Raw genomic sequence first — 7157 nt, 5'->3', positions numbered from 1 at the left:
AAGAAAGAAAAAGCAGTACTAGGTAGTTACATGGCAGTGCGTCTGCATAGCTAATACTCAGATCTTACAAGATATCTGTTGCTTCTGAAAAAATGCAAGCAACCTCAACTTTGTGTAGCCCACGGACATTACTAGAACTCAGTGATATGTTTTTATTTGTTTATTTTTACTTCTGAATTACTTGGGTTTTCAGTTGGTAATCTAAAAGTCTGTTTGGAGAGCAGGATTTTTTTTTTTTCTGTGTGTGTAGTTTTTAAAATATATATAGAAGTTATTCTAGCAGCTCTTCTGGTTGATAAATTGTAACTAACTTGGTTACTAATGCATTCAAACTATCAATCAGTATGTGTAGAATGTTATCATTTTTAATATGTTGCAGATAGTGGAGGCAGAATTTTGGTTTTAAAATCGCATTGAGATACTGCAAAGAATTTCCATTTGTGACTTAGCTGTTTCCTTTTTGCAATCCAGAGTTGATTGCATTTAAGTGATAGTTGGTAAAGTTTGCCAGGAATGACATTCTGCGAAACTTCCATCAATCTCAATGGAACCATTTATTCCAAGTTTATAACTGGGTGAAGCACTGTGCTTCTCTAGGAAGAACAGTGGAATATTACTAGTGCTTATGCTTTACTGGACCCAGCCATCTTTCCTCCTAAAGACTTTAGTAAGTGTGTTTCCATTTTTTCCTGTGCAAAGGTGGCTTTGGAAACACTGTGGGAACACAAATAAATGTTTAAAAGAGTCTGTCCAATAAGTTATGTAGTTTTTAGAACTTAATTACTCTTTATTATCTGCAAAATGCAAATAAAGTAAATGAAAGCAGTGCAGAAATTCACTGTCACATTTTAAAATTCATTTTAGGAAAATTATTTGTGAATCCTAACAGCAAGCCTAGGTTCTAAAATTCTGTATTTGGGCTCAGTCTGGTGAGTGAACATTATTTTTTCAGAAATAAACTTAATAAAATTCTTATTTTCAATGTAAATGGACACCTTGTTTAAATCCACAGGCAAAAAAGTGGTGTTAGGTTTAAGATCCACAACAAAATTTGCATGTTCATTAATTCAGACTGTAATAGAAGCTTTGTCATGTTAAGACTAGATCTTTCCAGTGGCTGCTCAAGTGGGCTCTAAAGACTTTTTGCCATGTTGCAGGATACTCAGGGGGTAGGGGGGAGGTTTGACCTACCCCCATTTTTTGAGGCACCTCTGCAGGTTTCATCACACTTAGTTCTTGTTTCTTACACATGGGACATTTCTGAGGGCAGGATAGGTGCCCAATTGCCTACATACAATTTCATCAGGAAAGGTATATGATTTATTGCCCTGTAAAGGGTTTTGACGTGAAGCCTGTGAAAAGCACTATATAAATGCCAATACAATATAAAACGTCACACAAATACTTTACTCATTAATTCTGACCCTGTGCTTTTGTACCGGAGAGAAATGGGAGTGAAATATGAATGTGTTCCTTATATTTTAAAGGAAAAAATGAGTTTGTGGATTTTTTTAAAGGCTGATACGTTAACCTGTATTTGTGGTTCTTTTATTTAAACGCAGAAAAATAAACGCAGAAAAAAAAGCCTACTCTTTGCCTTGTGATAATACTGTAAATGAAAGCAGATAAAACATAACAAAGGGCAACTAAACAGTCTTGATTACAGTCCTTGGTCATGATCCTGCTTTCTCTGCACAAACATGTTTTTGACTACAAAAATGGGATTTAATATAGGTACTACCAGAAAGATTTTCCACCTTCACCCCATTACATATTTTTCTTCTAATTAGTCGTATTAAAGCTCCTTTAAACAGCTTAATAACCAAAGCTTCCCCAGCCTTCAAGGTATTGGACAAGCTTATTTCAGAATGTGGCTTTAGCAAAAGAAATGCGTCCACACACAGCCGGTGTTTTACTGACCGTTAGAGCTGACCGGTGCTTGTTACATCGTTTTCATTGTAAGAGTTGTCTGAAGGGGACAACAGTTGCTCAAAGCCCAGATCTCATCAGTCCCCAGTTTCTCCTTTCTGCATAGCTGCTCTGGGACGCGAGAGGAAGGGGAAATGAGAGGAGATGGAATGCGAGTGGCGGAGCCTCTTAGCAGTGTTACCCTATATAGCGATAAAGTCTTGTTAATTGTAGGCATGACAGACTCTGGGGTTCCCTAATGCTGCTTTGATGGGTCTCTTCCCAAGAATAAAATCAGTGACGGCTGCCACTTATTCCCCAGTGCAGGGCTCTCCTCCTCGCAAGCCGCTCTGGGCCGCAGGGCAGCGGGGAGCGCCCTGCTGCACAGGCTGTGTCTCCTGTACGACCAGCAAATGCCAGTGCTCCCGTCCACTGCAGCGGCAGCAGGCCGGAGTCCAGGGATGGTCATGCACAGAGCATAATTTTAGCTTCACTGTCATAACATCTCGGTTCCAGGAGGGAAAAAAGAGAAGTCTTTTTTTTGTACTGATTTTCTAGTCTTTGCCTAGCTCAGTTTGCATAGAGTGAGCCAGCCTGGCCCAGGTGACATAAATTGGAAAGCTCTTGTGTGTAATAGATTGAGGCTTTTTCTCACCTGCAAACCTGAATGGTTACCTGCATGGCAGGACTTCATTTTTTTTAACCTTTATACTTCAGCTTTGACTGTTGTTGAGTGCTGAGGTAAAATTTACTACATTGCTTTATTTTTATTTCAGATTGCTTTTCAAATTCTTTTCCCCTTCTGTGTTTCTCTGTGACTTTGATTATTTCTATTTTCTCTTTTAATAGGATGTTCACTTTCTGCTGATCTCTGTTGACATTTTCCCTTTTGATTTGCAGTACTATTAATTCTTCTTTGTTTAATGTTTTGTCTACATTCAGAACATGTTTGTTTTTCTCTAGTGTGCTGTAATTACTTTCCCCCTCCTTTTCTTTAATTTTCCAATTATGTCTCCACTGCTGTTCCTTTAAGAGCAGGGTAGATTGGGTGTAATCTCTTGAGGATATGAGAGCCTTGAACAGTCTTTAGGGCAGTTTGGGTCAAAAAAGTGCTTTAACTCTTCCTGAGGAGCTTTAGTTGTTGGTATTGGTTGCGTCTCTCTGGTAAATTTATTTTTTGGTTGCAATTAGTTAATTTGTAAGTCCTGCTGTATATTCTGGGGCAGTTCTGTCTGCATTACATTCTTTGCTCGAGACTGGAGGGAGAGCCAAGACAGCCTTTTGCTGACCCTGTACCACACTAAGAATGAAATTTTTGCCCGTTTTAAATCTCTAAGTCTCCTGTTGATCTGCATTGTTTTATGATTTCTCTGTAAAAGTGAAATGTATAGTTTAGATCTCCTTGGCTTTTTGTGTTTACTTTCACTGAAACACATTTGAGTTGGATCAGCACAGCATTGCTGTGGTATCTCGAGACAGGCACCTTCAGTCCTTGGCCGTGGCAAGGTGCTGCTTCAGGTGAAGGGCGGAGGAATGTTGAGAGTAAGGGAGCAAGTCACCCAGGAAATCTGTGACAAAGCGGGAAATCGCTTTAATTACTTGTATCCCAAGTTAACACGATAATCTCCTTCTCCGTCTCTTAATCTAGCCACTAGCCTGTTGTTTTCCTTTTGATCTTAGTGGAAATTCCGGTCTTTACTATGGACAGAAACAGCAGAGCTACTTCATAGTTGGCATCCTATGCCATTTTCACAGAGAAATATTTCTAGAGAAGTATTTCATGTTGCTTACTGCTGTTTCGTGCTTGTGCCTCAGCCTCTGAATGCATTCTGTTCTTCCTCGCTCCTGTGATGCTCTTACCAGGGACAGGATAATTCCAGGTCTGCTGGAAACTTGGTGCAAGTCTTGCCTTCTGGCAAGTAGCTATATAGGACTATAAATGCCTCAGTGTATTTCCCATTAAAGTCCGCTTTCAGCTAATTTTCTTCGTCGCCCCTGACAGTTGTCAACACGCGAGTCTTAACCGTCCTCTCAAAGGCCTGTGCGCCCAGAGAGCGAGGCCGCAGATGGCGAAGCGGGAGGCGAGAAGCCGTCTGCCGGGGCAGCGTCTGCGCGGGGCGAGCGCGGGGCAGCGGGGCCCCGCGCGGGGCCGGGGCGCGGGCGCCCTGCAGGGCCGCGTCGCGGCCGCGCGGGGGCGCCGCAGACCGCGGGGCGCCGCCGAGCGCGGGGCGCGGAGCGAGCCCGAGCCGCAGCTCCCGCAGCCGCGCTGCCCGGCAGCGCCGCCGCGCACCCCGGCTCGTGCTGCGCGCAGCGAGCTGCAGGCTGCATCCAGCCGGCCGCTTACGTGCGCCTTGATAGCGGCTAATAATTGCCGCGCGCCAGCTTCTCTCCGAAGACCGGTAGAATAATAGTTACCGGGTGGCACCGGCGAGTCCGACATTTGCTCCCCTGGTTTAAAGTCGTTTTTTTAAAAATAAGGAGGGGGCGAGCGGTGAATAAAAATAGAGAGGTTCTTTTCATGCGTGTGCGTGAGGCACAATGCAAAAGAAAAAAAAAAGTGGTCATAATAGGTTTGTTAAGGAATCCGGTAAGTTATAGGAAGCAAAATTAAATGTCTGGTGCTTACACGACGGCATGTTTTACAAGGGAGAAGGAAACTGTGCAGAAAATGCATGTGCTTTTATTGTTGGTTTTCATTGCCTGTATTGTGGTGGATGCTTTATGCTATGGAGAGCAAGTTTAATTGAACCAGATCGCTGATTTCATATGAGAGAGGGCATGGGATTTTTTGTTTTGTTTTCGAAGTTAACCGTTTCGGGGATTAGAAGCAGGCAGCACTCTGCAGCCTCCGAGTTTCAAGGCAGCAAATAATAACACATTACATAAAAACAAACACCGACCCCGGTTATCAAAGCCTCAATCTCTCTCTCTCTTTTTTTTTTTTTTTTTCCTTGTGTTTGAGGGGTTTTTAAAGTCACATCTGTCGTTCCCAGCCTTTCCCAGGACTGCAAAGCAAAGTGGACAGCTTCCATGCGACCACCTAGTACAGGAGGTATTTTTTACTGGAAAACTTTTGAGTGGTTTTCTCCCTTTATTCCTTCAGGAGCCCAGAAAAGAAAACGCACAATCTTCCCATTGATTAAAGTCTACATTTTTAGGTTTATCGGATTTATCCAAACTTTCGTGCAAGTGTGTGCGCGCGACTGTGTGTGTGTGTGTGTGTATATCCGTGCCCTCCTTTCTATGCATTTGTAAAGTAGCCCCATCTAGCAATGATAAATATCCCTGTTGATCACTTGATTGATTACCTCTCGGAAAGGTCACGCGGGCTTGCAGTAATTTCCTTTTGCCTAAGGCTCCCTTTTCACTTTTACTCCCGCACGACAGCTCCAAGTATACAGGATCTTTATTTTTTATTTTAACCCCTAAATAGTTCCCCGAAAACAATACATTGGCGAAAATAAGGAGGAAAATAAACTCCGAGGGTCCCCACTCCCCCCAGCCCTCGCCGGACTATGCAGTGCGCTGGTGTTCAGGAGGCGCAGGCAAACTACTGTCTCTTGGGACTGAATTTCACATTCGTGAGCCTCCCTCCCTTTCTCTCCTGTGGACTGAGAATTCGGATTTAAACAACCAGACAAGCTATTAATTTACCCATGCTACCCAGGGTCCTGAACCCAATTAATTTCTAATAATTACAGCCCAAGGGGGCTGGAGAGATCCCTCTGCCTCTTTCTAGCCTTGCCACTTCGCGGCACTGAGGTCAGCATATAATAATAAAGTGTATATTTTGAAAGTGATCAGCAGAACAGTGAGTTATTGCAATGAATGAAAATTGTTTCCATTTTGGCTAATTGAGCCTATGGCTGAAAGCTGGAGTTCTGAGACTAAATAAAGAGGACTGTTTCATTTCAACGTAGACTCAAAATCCCTGCATAGCTTTTTGGTCACCCAGCAAGAAGCTTAATTTCTTAACAGCAAACCTGAAATCAAGCGTTGGGTAAACAGTATTAATAATTGCATTACAATGATTAAATTAATCTTACTGGTAGCTAGGAGAATACAGATTGAGATTGAATAACACGATGTAAAGTTCACTGCACAAAGACAATAGCACAACAAATACCTCGATGCAGAATTCCAACTTTTCTCCAAGTAGGCTTGTTCAATTATAATGTAAGGAAGAGAAAATTTCCTGTTATAGAGAATGCATTGAAACCTGTGTGTGAGGGGGTGCTTTTGGTCTCCCAGCATGTATTAGAAATAGGTTTAATTCCTCCCCTCAAAGAAAAAAAAATCTTGTTGACCATGATTCTGCTGAAAACAAGCACACATCCACGCACACCCAACCGTTCCGGCTTTCACTAAGCAGCGGTTTCCCATCCAGGAGGGAGCTAAGGGCTCGAAACGCGGACGAGCCTCCCCGCCGGAATGAAACGGATTTCCCGGGGGTCTCGCAGGGAGCTTTCGGGGAGGGGGACAGACTTGGCGAGGCTGCGGTGTGCGACGGAAGGGGCTGCGGGGAGGGCAGGAAATCGGCGGGAGGCAGCCGGGAGGCAGCCCGAGGCAGGGGCCGGGTGCCCGGCGGGCGGCGAGGCACCTGCTGGGGCTCCCGGGGCCGCTGGGACGGGGGCAGGTGGCGGTGACAGGCGGCCGCGGCCGGGGTCAGGGCTGCCCGCCCGGGAAGCCCGCATCTGCGCTGCCTCGGCCCGGCCCGGCGGCCGCCGCGGGCGCCCACGCGTGCTTTGCGCCGGGGAAGAGGGCTCGCTGGCCTTGGTGGGCTGGCAGAGCAATCGAAAGTCCGGGCGGTTGCCGCTTGGCTTGAGTTTCGGATCCCCGGGCAGCGCTAAGGAAGGACCCCTCTCCCCGAGCCGAGGCTTTGTCGGGGTTAGTTTAAACGAGGAGAGGGGGGAGTTTTGCAAAGTTCCCGAGCGTTTTCGATTACTCAGCTAAGCCGGCGCCGCAGGTCGGTCCGGGAGGACGTTTTGAAGACACCCTTAAAAGAAGCCGGCAGACATATCCTCCACGAGAGAGGAGAGCAAGTTCAGCGTCGGGAGCTGCCCGCGCTCGAAGGGGAGCCCCGGCAGCCTGCGGTCCCCCCGCCGCCGCCTCCGGCCCCTACTTCAAGCATCCCCGGCGTGCCCGGCCGCCACCTGCGCCCTGCAGCCGGCCCGCGGGCGACGGCAGCCCGCCTGCGGCCGTCCGGGGGCGGGAGAGAGGGGCCCGGGCCCGGCCCCGGCCCCTGCCCC

The sequence above is a fragment of the Rhea pennata genome, chromosome 9 (genome assembly GCF_028389875.1).
Source record: "Rhea pennata isolate bPtePen1 chromosome 9, bPtePen1.pri, whole genome shotgun sequence".
NCBI classification, from domain to species: domain Eukaryota; kingdom Metazoa; phylum Chordata; class Aves; order Rheiformes; family Rheidae; genus Rhea; species Rhea pennata.
Note: the sequence above shows the minus strand (reverse complement) of the source record.